The sequence below is a fragment of the Miscanthus floridulus genome, chromosome 10 (assembly GCF_019320115.1).
Source record: "Miscanthus floridulus cultivar M001 chromosome 10, ASM1932011v1, whole genome shotgun sequence".
NCBI lineage: Eukaryota > Viridiplantae > Streptophyta > Magnoliopsida > Poales > Poaceae > Miscanthus > Miscanthus floridulus.
In genome coordinates this window covers 95294384-95314243 of record NC_089589.1, presented here as the reverse complement: position 1 = coordinate 95314243, position 19860 = coordinate 95294384, and the positions used below count along the sequence as shown (strand labels likewise).

General features: G+C 44.6%; 1 pseudogene; it reads left to right on the top strand.

The window, feature by feature from the left end:
• The window catches only part of LOC136489077 (uncharacterized), a 31302-nt pseudogene extending 19248 nt beyond the window's left edge, over positions 1-12054 (top strand).
• Positions 12055-19860: the final 7806 nt, after the last annotated feature.

Genomic DNA, 19860 nt, shown 5'->3' with positions numbered 1-19860 from the left:
TGATGGTTTGATTCTTGAGAATGAGAAGCTCAAAGATGAGAACAAGAAGCTCAAGGAAGAGAAAAACAATGATGCTCTCAAGGAAGAAAACAAGAAGCTCAAGTTGGAGAAAGAGCATCTTAAGATTGGATTGAGCAAGTTCACTAGAGGCAAGCGTCTCCAAAGTGAGCTACTAATGAACACCGTCATGAAGATGGATAGAAGTAGCATTGGGTACTTGGCAAACCAAGAAAAGAAGGCTCAAGCTCAACAACAACATAAGTCCAAGCCAAAGCTAAAGAGATGTTTTGAGTGTGGACAAGAAGGCCATTTTGCTCATGAGTGCCAAACTCCACCACCACAACCCTTGCCCAAGCATGCTAGACCTTTTGCCTTCAATGCTCACTACATGCTTAGAAAGGATTCTAGTGGAAAGATGAAAGTGATGTTCTTAGGACCTCGCAAGAAGAATAGGCCTAAAAAAATTTGGGTTGCAAAGTCACTTGTTGAGAAGGTGAAGGGCCCTCAACAAGTTTGGGTTCCTAAAGCTTCATCTCTTGTGTGTAGGTGAACTACAAGACCGGTGGAAGTCATTGGGTTATTGATAGTGGTTGCACACAACATATGACCGGTGATCCTCGTATGTTCACCTCACTAGATGAAGAAGTAGATGGACAAGAAAGAATCACATTTGGAGATAACTCAAAGGACAAGGTCAAAGGATTGGGCAAAGTGGCTATATCAAATGATCATTCCATCTCCAATGTGCTATATGTTGCTTCATTGAGTTTCAACTTGCTATCCGTTGGACAATTGTGTGATCTTGTCTTCCAATGCTTGTTTATCGAGAAGGAGGTTGTTGTATCCAAGAAGGATGATGATCATGTGATATTCAAAGGATTTAGATACAACAACCTATATCTAGTGGACTTCACCTCCGAAGATGCAAACTTGAAGACATGCCTATTCACCAAAACAACACTTGGGTGGCTATGGCATAGAAGACATGCTCATGTTGGGATGAGCTCACTCAAGAAGCTAATGAAGAATGATTTGGTGAGAGGGTTGAAGGATGTGAAGTTTGAGAAGGATAAGCTTTGTAGTGCATGTCAAGCCGGCAAGCAAGTTACAAATACTCATCCAACCAAAGCTTTCATGTCAACCACAAGAGTGCTAGAACTCCTTCACATGGACTTATTTGGGCCAACAACATACAAGAGTTTGGGAGGAAATCTTTATTGTCTTGTGATTGTTGATGACTATTCAAGGTATACATGAGTATTCTTCCTTCATGATAAATCCGAAGTTGCATCTTGTTTCAAGAAGTTTGCCAAGAGAGCACAAAATGAATTTGAAGTGAAGCTTAAGAAGATAAGAAGTGACAATGGGAAGGAATTGGACAACACAAACATAGAAGCCTATTATGATGAAGTTGGGATCAAGCATGAGGTCTCCGCAACATATACTCCTCAACAAAATGGTGTAGTTGAGAGGAAGAACCGGACATTGATCACTCTAGCAAGAACAATGCTTGATGAGTACAACACCCCCGAAGCTCTATGGGCGAAAGCTATCAACACAGCATGCTATGCATCAAACCGCCTATTCCTTCAAAAGTTCCTTGGCAAGACACCTTATGAGTTGCTCAATGGGAAGAAGCCAAACGTCTCCTTCTTTAGGGTGTTTGGTTGCAAATGCTACATCTACAAGAAGCGGAAACACCTATGGAAGTTTCAAAGATGTTGTGATATTGGTTTTCTTGTTGGTTACTCATCAAAGTCCAAAGCATATAGAGTATTTAATCATGCCACCGGCTTGGTTGAAGAAACATATGATGTGGAATTTGATGAATCTAACGGCTCCCAAGGAGCACATGAGAATTTTGATGATGTAGGTGCTAAACCATTGAGGGAGGCTATGAAGAACATTCCGGTTGGAGACATCAAGCCTAAAGATGATGAAGATGATGTACAAGTGATTGATCCACCTTCTTCATCAAGTGTGCCACAAGATGGTGATAAAGATGGGAGAGTAGAAAATGAAGACACTCATGTCTCCCATGATCAAATGGTGGTACAAGCACAAGATGTTGATGCTCCACAACCTCATCCTCTAGTGGTCAATAGAAGAAATACACCTCTACTACAAGATCATCCACAAGATCTCATCATAGGGAGTCCATCAAAGGGTGTAATGACTCGCTCACAAAAACTTGCTTCATTTATTGCTCATCACTCTTTTGTCTCTTGCTTTGAGCCTACTAAGGTAGAAGAAGCTCTTCAAAATCTGGATTGGATAAATGCAATGCATGAAGAGTTGAACAACTTCACCCGTAATGAAGTTTGGACTCTTGAAGAGCGGCCAAAAGGTGCAAGAGTCATTGGAACAAAGTGGGTGTTCCAAAACAAGCAAGATGATCAAGGCGTTGTTGTGACGAACAAGGCAAGACTAGTGGCAAAAGGGTTCTCTCAAGTTGAAGGTTTGGATTTTGGAGACCTTTGCACCGGTTGCAGGATTAGAAGCTATCCGTATCCTCCTTGCATATGCATCACATCATGAAATGAAACTTTATCAAATGGATGTGAAAAGTGCATTTTTAAATAGCTTTATTAATGAACTAGTCTATGTTGATCAACCTCCCGGGTTTGAAGACCCTAGATATCCTAATCATATTTATAGGTTATCTAAGGTATTATATGGGCTTAAGCAAGCCCCAAGAGCTTGGTATGAGCGCCTTCGGGGCTTCCTCATTGAGAAGGGTTTCACCATTGGGAAGGTCAACACCACACTACTCACCAAGAAGCTTGATGGGCATATCTTCATTTGTTAAGTGTATGTTGATGATATCATCTTTGGATCATCAAATGAAGATTCTTGCAAAGAGTTTGGTGAATTGATGTCGAAGGAGTTTGAGATGTCAATGATTGGAGAGCTTACATTCTTTCTTGGTTTTCAAGTCAAGCAAATGAGAGAAGGGATTTTCATCTCTCAAGAGAAATATACTAATGATCTTCTCAAGAGATTCAAGATGGATGAATGTAAGCCAATCAAGACACCAATGCCAACTAATGGACATCTCGACCTAGATGAGGGAGGTAACCTAGTTCATCAAACTCTCTACCGCTCTATGATTGGTAGTTTGTTATATTTAACCGCATCTAGGCCCGACATCATGTTTAGTGTGTGTATGTGTGCTAGATTTCAAGCTAATCCTAAGGAAACTCATTTGATTGCCGTTAAAAGAATCCTTAGGTATCTTAAGCACACACCAAGCATTGGCCTTTGGTATCCCAAAGGAGCTATATTTGAGTTAGTTGGCTATTCCGATTCGGATTATGCCGGTTGCAAAGTTGATAGAAAAAGCACATCCGGAGAGTGCCATTTGCTTGGTAGATCACTTGTGTCTTGGTCCTCCAAGAAGCAAAATAGTGTGGCCTTATCTACCGCCAAAGCGAAATACATTGCCGCGGGTGCTTGTTGTGCATAAATACTTTATATGAAACAAACTTTGCTAGACTATGGTGTAGTTCTAGAAAAAGTACCTCTTTTGTGCGACAATGAAAGTGCGGTAAAACTTGCAAATAATCCGGTTCAACACTCTCGCACCAAGCACATAGATATCCACCATCACTTTCTTAGAGATCATGTTGCTAAAAATGATATACCACTAGAAGGTGTAAGGATCGAGGATCAATTGGCGGATATCTTCACTAAACCGCTAGATGAGGCAACATTTTGTAGATTGCGGAATGAGCTCAATGTGCTTGATTTTAGTAACTTCACTAAAAAATGAGCTTGTGTGTCATCTTGTCCTTGCATTGTAATATACAACTTGTTTAATGTTTTGTAATGCATATAGGGCTTGTCTAACATGGTTAAGATAACCGCCGAAAAGCGTGTGAAGAAGCTTAACCTTGGATCAAACTTGACAAGCAACTAGATTTACTTACAAGTATTGCATTGCATATGCATGAATGTTGTTTTGTCGTTTGTCTTCAAATTGCCCTCTTATTGCCTATTTTCTTAAAAAGAATTATAGCCTAAGGCAAAATATTTTTGAAAAACATGAGGGTTTGAGAGAGGTCACTCACATCAGTCCCAATTAGGTGTTTATTTGGATCTTATTTGAGTTAGGACTTGATTGGGAACATGCAGCAAGAAGGACTTTGAAGATTCGCTGGAAAAGGAGTGACCGAACGCTAAAACAGTGTTTTCCCAACGTTCGGTCGAGCAAGAAGGCGTCAAAGCAAGGTGACCGGACTTTGGCTACGTCCGGTCGATGTCCACCGAACATGTTCGGTCGTGATTCCAGAGGATTTGGACCTCTCTGGAATCGACTGGACGCTGGGTGGCAACGTCCGGTCGCTACCACCGGAGCGTCCGATCAATAGGAATCGTGCGGGATTAAATCTCTCTTCTCCGTTTCCTTTTCTATTTTGTAGGGATCTCCATATAACGCAACACCGTTTCAATCGCCCTGCATCCTCGCCGAGCTCTTGCCCTAGCCACCTCCGGTGCCTTCTCTAGCACTGCCTTCGCAAGCTCGTCGCGAATCCCATGCCCACACTCATGCTGTCGCGCCGCCCTGCAGCGCCACCGCACAGCCCCGCCATGAGCCCGTGCCTCTCCTGCGCCGTCGAGCCTCTACCCGTGCCATCCACACCGCGTCACCGCTCCACCGCGCCGCGTCGTGCCCTAGCCGCCAGCACCGCCTATGTCGCCGTGCCTAGCCTTCTCATGCGCTCCACTGCCCTAGCGCCGCCCACTGGCCATCGCCAGTACTCTAGTGCCACTGATGCCTCATGCCCTAGCACTCACATTGCATCCTTGCTGAAGACCTCAATCTCCATCCACTGCCGATCCCATGCATCGCGGTAACCTAACCCTAGCCTCATGTTTCGGTGGTTCCCCGCGCGTCGTTTCTCTTCTCCTCAGGATCGATGGTTCGTCAGATAGCAAGCCCACGTTTGTATTTCGTATCTAATTGCTTGCTTTCATAGGGTTTTGCATCTCTAGATTTAGTGTTATTATTTATAAATCCTATCTATTCAATCGTGCAGCGAGTCGGTGCCATTGAGGTCTCAGTGGCAGTTGTCAGTCAACTCGGGGCCAAGCTCGTGAGTATGGATCGAGGCCAAGCCTCGAAAGTGACAGTTGGCAGTTGTTTCTTGTCAGCGACAGTTGTTCATTTTAGATCCAACCGATGGTTCGCGTCAAGAATGTTGGAGGACGGTCCAGGGTGATGAGGATCCTGAGGCGTCTGCCTTGCTTGCCTGCAGATCTAAAAGGCAAGGTGACGAAGAAGACTGCAAGAAAGAAGCACAAGTACCCAGATGCAGAGATAGCTAGAGCAGCCACTAGTTGTAGAGGCTGCAGAGCAGTGCCGAGAGAGGAGGTGCTCACTAGTGGAGTCCGGATTGTAGATCAGCTTTCACCAGAAGCAAGGCTACACTTGAGCAGGTTGAGCGCCTTCATGGTGGTCCACCTGGGACTCTCATGATTGGAGGACTGGCGTGTTGCCATTGATAAGGGTCAGCCTCAGGGGGAGTCACAGCAGCTAGGCACCGTCCGCAGAGCCAACTCAAGGAGGGACAATAGGCCGAGGAGACAGAGCAGGTACTTCGGCCACAGCTTCGCCGCTCTGGTCGTACCCGTGCTCTAGTCACGCCGAGGGTAGATATACTAGTGGAGGGGTTCTCGTCCACCGCCCAGACCACAGGGTCCGCCTCCTGTGACACACTTGGACTTGAGGGCCGCCACTGGCCAAGCAGGTGCAGCAACTCTAGGTTTGTGGAGTTTGAGCAGTGGTTCCCATCGAGGAGGGATGACAGAGCATCAGAGGACTTCTACACACCACTCCAGGAGGATTTCTACAATGCATGTCTTAACAGTGGAGCTGTATTCAGACCTCAGAGGGTGTACAACATTGAGCCTATAGTTGCAGCAGCTGGAAGAGCACATTCGCCCCTACCTTACATATCTACCAAGGCTGACAGACTTGATTGGACAAACAGGATTATATGTTCCATCTTGGGTCTGTCAGTTCTATGCTACACTATGGATTGACCCGTAGCACAGATACATTCACTTTGCATTCAGATGAAGAGATTACAGGCTGATGAACACTAGGGCCAGGGAGATACTCAGGCTTCAGGAGTAGCCTATCATGTTACATGATGTTTGCTATGGACAGACAGTGCCTCCCAGACGCCCTCATGGCGGTATGGTGCCTCCCACAGATTTGGTTCGCCACTGCTTCAAGGAGCCTTTTGGCGAGGGGTCAAGCAGGACTCCTAGTGATCTCACTCCTACAGCTAGAGCGCTGGATGCTATTATGTAGAGGACCTTGATTCCGAGGATGGGGTATCGCGGGGGCTTGACTCGCTTACAGCTATGGCTTCTCAACTCTCTGATGCAGCAGACAGTCTTTGACATTTGGGATCTCCTTCTTTCAGAGATGGAGGATACTATTGCTGAGGGGTTTAGAGGTCATCGACAGTTGCCCTATGCCCATTGGATCACATTTCTTATCCACAGGGCAGTTACAGTGAGGCCGCCTAAGATGCTAGCCGAGTACAGTGGTGCTACTACAGAGTTCCCTACATACAACCTGACTTCAGATGATCCGCCATAGTACACCATAGGCACCTAGTCAGTCGCGTCGTCGTCTAGATGTACCATAGACTACAGCCCAGCAGGATGCTATTATCAGGGGTATTGCAGCTACTGAGGAGGAGCAGCTTGCTCAGTAGGAGGGGATGGTCGAGAGCGACCCTAGTGACTAGCTCAGACGAGGACTACCGGGACATTCCTCAGATGCCTGCACGTTGACATGATCATGAGGTCCGGCAGCTCTAGTTCAAGCTCCACCTACACCGTAGATAGACCCCGCTCTACTTGCTATACTTGAGCGGATGAGGCAGGATTAGGCACGCCAAGTTCAGGAGACCGCTGCCACTTTTGCACAGTTTCAGACTCGGCAGGACGAGTTCCAGCAGCCAGCAGCAGGCCATCCAGCAGCAGCAGCAACAACAGGCCATGCATCAAGCAACAACTTCTCATGCAGCAGCAGCTTCTCGGAATTCATGCAGCATGTAGTGACAATGATTAGGGCTCCACCACCATAGCCTTCGCCCTAGCTTGGTCAGCCTGCCACCACTTCAATGACTCTAGCATTACAGCCTAGTGGGCTTCAGAGTCAGGGACAACCACTAGCATAGTTTGCTTCACCTATAGAGTAGGTGTCCTAGTATTTTGCTTCGCCAGTGATAGCCCCATAGTTCACACCTCTTCAGATGGGCTTCACACCGGCTGAGACGTCCTCGCTGCTAGTGCTAGAGACTACAGTGTCCAGGAGCCTTGGTGCATCCCTCCATATCTACATGTCCCAGGTCCCTCTATAGTTGCACATATTACCAGGACTACAGAGACGCTCCCTTCTTCAATGGCATCATCAGAGCCAGCTGTTTCAGTCATACCAGCACAGCCTACAGCAGCTCCAGTTCCTGATCCTGACCCAGACTGCTTCAGCATCGCTTCCAGCTATAGAGGGTCAGACTACTTAGAGCTCAGGGTCAGATGATGATGGCGCCCAATTTTAGCTCGCTCCTTGTACCTCAGCGCCTGGCTCGTCCGCCGTAGCCCCGCCGACTGACCCTTAGGTTTTGGTGTTTGATGCCAAAGGGGGAGAGGGTTCGAGTATGATAGTCTTAGGGGGAGCGACTATTTAGGGGGAGCTTAGCTTTCTTAGTAGCTTATTATCTAGTACATTTGGAGTTTTATGTGTGATACACTTTTATGCATTCGTCGTGTGTTTACTTCTATGCATTAAACTCTATCTATGTGATAGTGATATCTACAGTGATCAGTGATATATGACATGTGTGCTCTCTACTTTGAATTATTTATATGTCATATCACGTGTGCTATGCTCTTTTGCTTTGCTTCCGTGTTTTACTCCGATGCAAATGAGCTTTATTACAAGTACTCATGCTAATTTCATATCTTTTGAGTACATCATGTTGGCTTGGGTCATATAAGCTTAGCCTAACACTTTTGTTCTTATTGCAAAGAGCTTATATGAACCAAGCATGTTAAAAACCTCATCTCTTTCACATACTCGAGGTGGTATTGTCATCAATCACCAAAAAGGGGGAGATTGAAAGCATCTAGGCCCCTAGATTGGGTTTCGGTGATTAATGACAATACATGATTACTGTGACTAACGTGTGTTTTGCAAAGGCAATTAAGTTAGGTCACGGTAATGGAGATCGATTGGGCTATCATGATGGTCATGCCCCTACAGATGGAAATCGTTTCGGTTTTCAAAGGATGGACGACAAAGTTAAGGATGGACTAGTTCTAAGTGTCGATTGGAGTTGGAGTGACACTTAGAGTAGTTTAGGACTTTATTTTTCCTTTGGTCGTACTATTAAGGGGGGTACGGATGGGTAGCTTGACCTAGGTGAGTCTAGTGGGTTAGGTGTGGTGCACACTTGCTAAATCTAGCACTAGGTAGCTCCTAAAAAGCCCTTAGATCCAAAATAGTCCTTAGATCCAATGGAGCAAACTTCATTCACGTATGATCGAGAGTTGGAAGTGAATGGAGGGTCAAATACTGACCGGATGCTGGCTTCAGTTTGACCGGACTGCTGGCTCAGGGTCCTGGTCAGTTCATTTGATCGAGGTGTTTTCGTCTGGTGCGACCGGACAGCTATGAGATCAAGTGACCGGACGCTGAGGGCCAGCGTCCGATCGACTCCAGTAAGGTTCCAGAGAGAAAAAATCATGACCAGACGTGTCCGGTCACACTTTGATCACTGGAGTTTGGGGTGAACTGACCGGAGCATCCGGTCAACATGACCGGAGCGTCCGGTCACCCCACAGAGGCACATAATAGTTCGTTTTTCAACCCATGTTATAAATATCACCTCCATTCATGTGTGGGGATACTTTTGCTCATTTAAATAGCTAAGAAACACCTTAGAGAGTACCAAGAAGAGCAAGGTCCTAGTGAGGTGATTGCGGTTTGAGAATCCCAAAGAGAGCCCTCATTAGTGAAGCAAGAGTAGCAAAGTGTGCATCCACCCTTCTCATTAGGCTTGTCGTGGTCAAGTGAGAGTTCGTGCTTGTTACTCTTGGTGATCGCCATCACCTAGATGGCTTGGTGGTGATTGGGAGTTTGGTGATCATCCGGCGGAGCTTGTGGGTGACCAAACTCAAGTTGTGAGCGGTTGTGGGTGATTCACCACGACGGAGTGTCAAAGAATCAACCCGTAGAGAGCACTTGATCTTTGCGCGGATCAAGGGGGAGCTACACCCTTGCATGGGTGCTCCAACGTGGACTAGTGGGGAGTGGCGACTCTCCGATACCTCGTCAAAACATTGCCGTGTTCCTTCTCCTCTCTTTACTTTAAGCATTTACTTTGAGCAATTCAATACTTGTTTTTTACATTCCTAGAATTGCCATGCTAGAGTAGGATTGGAACTTAGGGTGCTAAACTTTTGTGCGTTAGATCAATAGAAACACTTTCTAGGCACAAGGGGTTAATTGGGCTAACCATATGATTTGATTATTGCAAAGAAATTTATAATTAGCCCAATTCACCCCGCCCTCTTGGGCATCTTGATCCTTTCACTCTCCTATCTATATTAGCGTGCACTGTTGTGAGAATACTTTTTGGTTAATTGAATGTGGCATATCATCTTTGCTTTGCCTGAACCCTGAAATGTATTTCCTTTTAATCTAGGTTTTAGAAAACATAACATAGTTTTCGACCTGGGTGATTACAAATGAACGAATAATGTTACATATGCACACTTGGTTCGATGTTTGAGAATACTGGGATGAAAATTTTGGCAATTCAGTGTCTGGACCATAAATTCAAAGTAATACTCTTGTTGACCAGCTGGTGTTAACCGGATTGACCCATTCACATTCACATTACGTGCACCAAGTACTTGTGTCAATTATATGCAACTGCACTATAACTGTTGAGATCATGAGCATTTTAGATTTTAAATTCCTTGCCTGCAAGCAGTGTCATGAATTCTGAGACTTGTTCTTGCACATGCTGAATTGTATCACATACCTATTCCTTTGTTGATCTCCATATTTTTTTGTTCCTGGCAGTGTTGCTGTCATGACGAAGGCATACCCAAGTATTGAAAGGAATGATCTGATTTTGCTCCAGGAGATTGCCAGTTACATGCTTCTTGCATGTGGAGCTATCTATGTGATCTCGGTAAGAGAGAATTTTGGATGTTCATGTGTTGAAAGACTGTAACTGCATTAATAGTTCCAAAATTTTGGACACCACACTGTAAAATGGCTAAGCACTAAAGCTCTTAGGACATTGCTGCCTTTATAATTTTGAAATTTTCAGTCATTTTTGTTGGGGAAAAGTAGTACAGGTACTACCCAACCTTATTTCATAGGCTGCATAGCATTATGAACCAGTTGAATGCTTGTAGCACAGACTGACAAATTTCATACAAACACTCCCCGAAATATTATCATGATTATTCATGAAGTCCCTACTAGCTGTGTCTATCATAGGTTCATCATACCACAGTATGATCTTATAATGTGTGATGAAACAAATGGTCAACATTGACTTCTTTTATTGCATCTTAACAAATGTAGTTAACTGAAAAACTTTGAATATATGTAGGGGATATTGTGCATTGGTGTGCTAAAACGTTCAAGGCAGCAGAAAGTGACATCACGGGACAAGCAGCCAAGGATCTGCAGGTAAATACTTGATTCTTTTAAATCTGACAGCATGGAATCCAGTGATAGGATATTTCTTTGTTTTGACCCATTGTCTTTCGGTCTGTAAGACACCCTTTCTGCAGCTTATGCCCAAATTTACTTAGTGTGGCTTAGTTTGATCTTCAGTATTTCAGTTACTCCACTTTTAGTGACCTGTGTGATAAGATTATTCTTTTCCTGCAGTCCTGCTTGTTTTGCTTCCTATGGATAGTTCAGGAGAATCTATAGCTGTAGCTGAAAACCAAGTATAGCCCGTTAGAAATATAAAAACCTGTTTGATATAAAGATGGTGCCCCCCTTTCCCCCTCAAAGTAGCTGATCGCCTGTTTTGTGGTGTTTTAATAGAATACTATGTTATAATTATCCCAAGCCATATGATATCAAGTAAAATATGTGTTCACGAGAGAATTGCATCTGAGAATTTTCTAAAAGAATGTATACGCAGCCTCAGCCTGCAAAAAGGAAAATGAGGCTATATACGACTATTCTTTGTTGATCATAGCCAGGCAACTGTCTATTGGATAGTGTTATTGCCAAGATCGCTCCACTTAGTTTTGAAGTTAAGGGTACAGCCTAAATGGTACAAGCATAATTTTTGTTCTGTACACCATCACTGCCAGCTCATCTTTCCTCATTTCCTCATTCCGTATGGTGTTTCTTTTTTCTTTTTTTTATGCCTGAATACTTATCTTTATGGTGTTTCAGGAGCTGGAGAAACGGAGAGAAGAACTTGAGGCGTTGTTACTTGCTGAGCGGTGGGAGTTGGTCTGAACTCTGAAGGCTGACCACAGTGATGTAAAAGTTTCTCTTCCTGTGTAGATAAATGTTTTTTTCTCCTGATGATAGCATACTGCTTGGTCCCGGCCATGAGTCATTCATCAGAAGTCACGTCGTTGAAGCGTATCTTCTTTAGTTCCTCTGTAAGTATGGATCATTTCTTATGTTTGTACCGAAACAGATTCGAAACTTATTATCTCTATTCTATATTGCAGTTGCATGTGCCTCATATTTGACACTTTGCATTATACTGATATCTATCTTTTTTTTATTATAGATACAGGATCACAGATGTTTCTGTTGTTAATTAACGTCATGCTTTTAAAGGACAGGCCTTGTAGTTATCCTCATGGTTTCAGCTGAATTGTGGGCTTTTGGTTTCAGAGCATTGTATTGATTCATCGTCTGGGAATATGTTGTTTTTTCAGTTAAATTACGGCATGAGTTTGATGTAGCATGCCGACCTGCCGTCTAAGCCTGTCTTGTATGTATTGCTGAATAATTCACCTGAATTTTACCCTTAATATCTGTTTTGACACTGTAGTAATTCACTCCTTGCGCTATAAGCCTGTCTTGTAATACCTGTTTTACTGTATATTATTTTCCCCAATTATTACTGGGTGGTAACATTATTCTCATTTTCTTTTAGAGGAACCTGTTCTCATATAATTCATTATCTAAACCAAATTTGATGGCAACCATCCGAACCCTGTGAACTTGATCCAACGGCACACGATCTCAGCCCGCAGCTAGGCGAGGTGTGGCCTACGCAGCGGATAGAGAAGGCGGCGTGCGGCGCGCATGGTTGAGGCGCGGCGGCACTAGCTGATGTGCCACGGAGGTGACGGGGACGGCGACACACGTGCGGCGGAGCTGACCCGCAACGCAATGACCTAAGACAATGCGAACGCCAACAGCCCCCATGTCGTGCGGAAAGGTCTATACAGTTTGTGAGTCTGCGACGCCGTGCTGTGCGTGACTGTCAATTTCACGAACTTTGCTTTTTGATTAACATGCGTATTTAATTTTACAGTATTGTTATCTTATTGTGCGATCCGTGTGTTTTTAGTATAAAAGTTTAGTTATCCCGTAGCAACGCACGGGCACGCTACCTAGTACTTCTAAAAAAAATAAGGCCATCAGACTGGTACACTCTAATACCATTCAGAATAGTTGCCATTAGGATCTATCCTTTTTTCGAACAATGACTAACATCTGTGATTGTGTAAAACAATTAAAGAACACCATAAATCTGTTTTACTCCTTCGCTTCCAAAGTGACATATAATTTATATAAATTTTTATTTTAGATATGTTACTCCTTGCTTTCCAAATTATAAGTCGTTCTTATTTTCTAGATACATAGTGAAGCTATGTATCTATACATAGTGTATATATAAATATATAACAAAAGTTTACCAAGAAATGTCTGAACAAATTATAACTTGGAGTGGAAGGCCGTGTACATTTTAACTAAAATGTTATCTACATTGGTAGTATAACTTTTACTGGCATATATAATTTCTTGATAAATAAATTTAAACGCATGGCGGTAGTGTGAACCATATGTGCCTATACTTCCTTATATTTGGGATTATTTTAGAGTAAACAATCATTATATGACTTAAATATTAATACTGTCTCTAGGTTATCACCATTCTAGATATCACTTCAAGCTCTTTAGTAATAAAGATACAAAAGAAGAGTTAATAAAGATACAATGAGAATTTTAGCTATGATGGGTCTTTATTTTAAAAAGTACAAAAGAAGAGTTAATAAAGATACAATAAGAATTTTAGCTTGAGAATAGAAAATCTTTAGTAATTAATATGATTAAATTTGAAAATAAAAAATTTAAATTTATGGCATCAAAAAATATAGGCTGCAATAAGAACCACCATAGTTTAAGCCTTTCTTTTTAAACTAATGTTTCAACAAAATGCATATTCAAGTTACACATAGGTGCCGTGCAAAGAGAAAAAAAAACCATGGACATGGGTGGAAAAACATATAGTTTAGTAATTGGTACATTGATCACAACTAGATAGAGAGAACATTGTATCCGGGGTGTCTATTATGTTGGAAAATGAACAAAATGAAAAATGTGCAATTTAATATTAGTAACTTATTTTGGATTCATGACATCAGAGGAGATGTGCTACAATAAGGCCCGCCATAGTTTAAGCTAACGTTTAGTAATTATACATTTGTCACAATTGGATGAAGATATCATAGTTTCTATTACATTAGAAAAATAACAAAGTGAAAAACATGAAATTTAGTTTTAGTATTTTTATTAGTTAGAGGTATACTAAGTAGTAACCAATACTTATGTGCTCTAAATTTCTACCCCATGCGAGAACATGGGTTGATGGACTAGTCTTGCTAAAATTAAACAAAAGGCCTAAAAAAGAACGCATACAAATATATAATTGTATAAATTAGAGCGAAACAACAAACGTACAATAGTTTAATGAGATACCAGTAATTTAAAGAATAAATATTGTTATTGCACCAAACCATTCACAATGCATCAAAAGAAATTCAATAACTTGTAAATTTATAAAGATCAATTAGTGAGTGATAAAATGCCTTATGTCCAAAACATTTGGTGAATATAATCACGAAGCACGAGCATCCATTTGGGTTAGGCGGTTTAGGTAAGTTCACTCTTGATCGAGTCCGTCCATTTCGGGCGGAGCCTCAGCCGACTCTATGAGCCATCATAGCTTCCTCAAAAACCATTCCACGGCTGCATCCGTGCCCGGCAGCTGCTACTTTTGCCTCTTTCTCGTCAGAGGCCGCTCCGCATCGGACTCCTACTCGAAGCGCCACCGCTCGCCGGCAAGTAAGCTACACCTTCGCACAGGCCAAGGCTTCGATTGGAGGCAACGCTGCCTACCTACGGTTTGGTTAGTGACTTAGCGTCAAGGAAAGAGGAGCGCTGAACAATGATCAACGAGTCTCGACGCCTGACTAGCTCTGACCTACAGGAGTTATGGAGATGAGACGAAGATGAACAAAGGATACTCAGGTTTGCCAACATTCGAATTTGGCGGGACCCTTAGATACCGAGGGAATTCTCCCACAGAGTTTTTACTCCGAGAGGAAGGAATTGGTCACACTAGGTTGCAAAATTGCCGCCATTTTCAACCCTGCGGATTGCGAAGCCATCGCCAAAATCAGACCGCCTTCAAGAAGAACTGAAGATTTTGTGGCTTGGAAAGCTGAGAAATCTGGGTTGTTCTCGGTTCGGAGCACGTATAATATCTATCGACTTGACGGAGCAAACTAGGGAGATCAGTGTAGCCTTGAGCGCTCATCCGGAAGGGGAAAGAAAGCTTTGGGGCAATATTTGGAAGTGCCAGGTGCCCCAAAAAAAACCAGAATTTTCGCATGGAAGGTGAGCAAGGATATTCTACCGACCAAGCTGAATAAGTTCGGCAGACATTTAGAAGCCAACCCGGTCTGTGACATATTACGTGGCAGTGGAAGAGGATCAAGCTACCATGCAACTGTACTCTGCCCTCAGGCGCGGGCGCTGAGGGATGCTATGCGACACCGACAACATGGGGAGTTCAATGGGCCAGCGGGCGCTCATTCTCCTTCGAGGACATGGTATGTGCATAATAGCATCACTGATAATGCAGGAAACTTCTCCGTGGCGGATTCCGTCCGTGGGCTTTCTGCTAAGCTACTGGGAAAGCTTCACGCGCTCGATGTTCAGAGAGCCGCCCCTAGGCCTCAATACCAAGGGCAAGCAGACAACATCATATCTGCGAGCAACGATCAAGATCTCCAAAAGGGCCACCAAACTACACCCAGCCAGGCATGGTGACCGCTCCACCAGGTTGGATCAAAATTAACGTAGATGGTTCCTCTGTTGTGCAGACAGGGTGAAGCGGGAGTGGGGGCCATCGGCCGAGCATTATCTTCTCGGCTTGGCGATCATATAGCAGATGCGGTCGCGCACTAGAAGCAGAGGCCCTTGCTTGCATCGAAGGTCTACGAAGAGCAGTGCAGAGTGGGCTGTCCAGGATCATCATTGAAACGACTGCGCTCGTGTTTACTCGGCCTTCAGAAGTGATATGCAAGATAGGTCGGAGATAGGTTTCATTATAGAGGAGGCAAAAGGTCTCGCGCGCCTTCTCTATGAATGGAGGATTTCTCAAGTAAAGAGAGAGAACAATCAGGTGGCTAATGATTTAGCTAGGTGTAGTAAGTCTCAGGAGGTAAGCTGGGGGCATGCACCTGTGTGTGTGTAGAAGAAGCCCTCGATGTCGATTGTACAAACATTTTGCCTAGCTAAATGAAAGCTCTCTTTGCTCGCAAAAAAAAAAAAAAGGATTGCCAGCACGTAAGCTGGGGCTCGCCTATAGGGTAGTAGGTCCGCCCTTGGCCCAGAAGGTACAGATATATTTTCCTAACAGATTTTTTAAACATAAAAGTCACAATTATTTTGAGTTCGACGCTACGGGAAACACGTTATTTGCCGAGTGCAAAAATCTTTGCCGAATGCCAAATTTCGGGCACTCGGCAAAGACCTGCTTTACCTAGCGCCGCACTCGACAAAATATGACACTCGGCAAAGAGGCCTTTGGCACTCGGCAAAGACCTGCACTTGGCAAAGGCTGTCTTTGCCGAGTGCCTGGCACTCGGCGAAGATTGGTAGGGGGCTTAACGGCATCCAACGGCGTCCTCTTTGCCGAGTGCCCCCCGTTTGGCACTCGGCAAAGAATTTATTTTGCCGAGTGCCAAAACTTAGCACTCGGCAAAATAAATTTTTTTTTGGTTTTTTGCCACCAATTTTTTTTGAAGCTTTAGTACACTACCACAAACAATATGTTTAAATTTGGGACATTTTCATTGCCTTTTGGCATATTTCTATAGTTTATTTTGTTTTGTTGAATTTTTCCAGAAAATGTAAGTTTGAACTGCAGGTGCATCGAATAATGGATTACATTCGTTCAAAAAATGTTATCCTTATTTCTTAGTGTAAATTTAGGCTAAATCCAAGAACTGTCTCGAAATTTCGATCAACGTGCTCACGGAGCAACGCCGCCAACTTGCGTGGGAGTGGTTTTTTAATTGTATAAAATGCGAACGAATTCTGAAAATCATGAAACTTGTCGAGTTGTCGCCGTATCGTATGTGTATGCCGTGGAAAAAATTTGAAAAAGTTTCGAGCACGTTGTCACGTACGATGCTCACAAACCAGGACATCTCCACATGTGATCACCGTTTATGATGTGAATGGCTATCACTTTCATACAAGAAACTACGAGCAGAGTCGGCCCAATCAAAAAACCACGAATACCGGAGTTCGTATGCCCGGCACCGATGAGCGCGACTACTACGGCATAGTAGAAGAAATATACGAGCTCAATTTTGAGTGTCGCAAAGCTCCTAATCAAGTCGTATTCGATCCTAATGTCACGAGAATAGCCCCTGAGATTGGACAAGTCGAAATTCGACATGATTCTGTCTATCAAGGAGAGGATGTCTATATTGTGGCTCAACAGGCCACGCAAGTTTATTATCTCCCATGGGCGTGCCAAAAAGACCCCAATCTTATCGGTTGGTACCTTGTACAGTTGGTATCGCTGCACGGTAAACTGCCTGTCCCAAACGATGAGGATTACAACTTTGACCCAAACACACGGGAGTTCTATCAACTAGAGGGGCTAGAAGGGAGGTTTGACATAGACATGTTTTCGCTGATGGGCATGGAAGTAGACAATGACATTGATCAGGACGATGGAGATGAGGACGATGGAGAAGAGGTGCAAAATGCTAAGAACTTACAAATGCTTGAGCGATTACAGTTAGGCGATGACAATGATGACAACGATGGAGATGAGCCCGATTTACTCGACAATATTGATAGTGATGACGACACCTATGATCCAGCCCCTGCCGATCGTGAAGAATATTTCTAATTCATGTAATACTATATTATTATTATTATTATTATTATTATTATTATTATTATTATTATTATTATTATTATTATTATTATTATTATTATTATTATTATTATTATTATTATTATTATTATTATTATTATTATTATTATTATTATTATTATTATTATTATTATTATTATTATTATTATTATTGCAGTTATGTTTCGTTCATTTTGCATCTCTTTATAAGTACTTGTAATTTAACTGTGCTAATTAGTTGACTCTTTGAAATTGCAGGCACTCGACAAAATGCCGGGCGGAAGGCAGGCCCGTCGGGGGGTCAACTCCCTCTACATGAGGGAGCGCTCACCACCCCACGCTGAGGAGGACCCCTTGTCGGAGCCGCCGACAAGGAGGACGAGGACCGGCCACCCCCGCGGCCGTCCGAGGACGAGGGTGCAGCCGGTTACCACCCCGTCGGTGGACGAGGATGACCAGGCGGTGGGCCTGCACATAGGAGGGGGTGGCACTTCCTCTGACTCGTCGGACCACGGGGAGGCGGCGATAGCGACAGCAGGGGGTTCCACTAGCACTGCCTCTGGCTCTACCTCATCGGGAGTCTACTTGCGTGGGCCCTCGCAGCTCCCGGCGTGGCCGATCCCACTTCACCAGCGCCCGGTGATTCGACCCAGCGGCGACAAGTAAGTATTATTTCACTACTATTTCATATGACATGTTGAAAATCAAACTGGAGACTAACAATTCTTCTTTATGACTCTTGTAGCAACTGGGAAGTTGTGTCCGGAACGGGCCGGTACATCAATGGCACCCGGGGCCTTCTGATTCGGTAGCACTACCCTGGCATGGTCACCTACGCCTCGGTGACTTCGCCGCCCTGGACGTGGGACCACTTCTATGCCGCCGAGGACAGCGAGTTCGGCACCATTGCGGCACGAATCAAGGCCGAGTTCTAGGTGAGTCTTCATCGCACTAAATTGGTCAATACTACGCATTCATTGGTCGTTCTTGAAATAATGATACGATACATGATGTCTGTATGCAGGACTTCTTCAGGTGCGACGAAGGGTTTGAGGACCGGGCGGCGCGAGTGCAGGACAAGGTCTGTAGGTCCCAACTCTCGGACCTGTACCACGAGATGCGGCTCCAGTGCATCATCAACTACAGCACCGACGTCCTTGGTCAGGTGGTGAGGAAGGCCGATGCCAGGACTAGGACGCTCACCAAGGAGCAGTACCTCTCGGTAAGTATGAAACATTAATACTGACTCCTTCCATGAAGAATAGGTAGGCTTCATTTCATCTTCTGACATATCAATAATTTGATGGCATACAGCAATGTCCTGATTGGTGCGCCAGGCACCGCCTCTGCTGGGAGGCCATTGTGGATAGGTGGCTCTCGGAGGAGTGGGCGGAGAAGCACAACATCCGTCGGGACTGCCGCCTGCAGATGGGTGGGGCGCCACACCACCAAGGCAACCGGAGCCTCAGCGCGTACGCCCAGACATGGGTAATCTTCTTTGTGTTTTCATATTTATTTATTTATTCTAACGCTCAATTCTCATTACTTGTAATCATCTTTGTGTTTTCCTCGTAGTCCCAGGCGCACCAAGGCCAGGAATGCAACGAGTTCATGGCGTACGCCTTGGCACACAAGGGCAAGGCGACGGCCCTGGAAGTCACTACAACCCGGCGGACGGGCCCGAGGCGTACACCAGCGCGAGCGTCCACAGCAAGCTTAGCGAGTACACCTCGGCGGCCCGCGAGCGCCATGGGGAGGACTTTGACCTGGCCACCCAGCCCCTAGACACAGACCTCCTGATGAGGCTGGGAGGAGGGAAGCAGCACGACCGGTACTGGATGGCGGACAGCACAGTCGACTCCGCCTCTGTTCCCAACCTCGCCGAGATTCGAGCAAGGAGCACGAGCTCCTCCCTCCCCATACGCTCTCGGCAGCAGAGCTCACAGCAGCAGATGGCGGAACTCCAGGTTAGTACTGTTTTATTCGTCATTCATTGCTTTTACACATCTACCTTGCCTTTGCATTGTTTAAACATTGCGGGTGGAATGTTGCAGGCCGACTTGCGAAGGTTGGAGGCCTAGTAGGTGGCCCAGGCGGAGGCCCATCGGCTGGAGATGGAGGCTGTACAAGCCCAGAGGGCGGCCGAGACGCAGAGCCTGCAGGACATGTTCAGCTTCATGGCGAGCCTTCAGGCCTTGCCAGGTGTGGTCGTGCCCCAGTCACTGCTCGCTCCAGTTTTGGTCCTCCTCCTCCTGTAGGGACTCCGGTGAGTATATATGGTTGTTTATTTCTTTAGCTTGTGCGGCCCTCCTATAGATACTCATGAATTCACTTCTCCTTTGTGCAACAACAGTCGACGGGTTCGAACCCGACTCCTCAAGGTGGC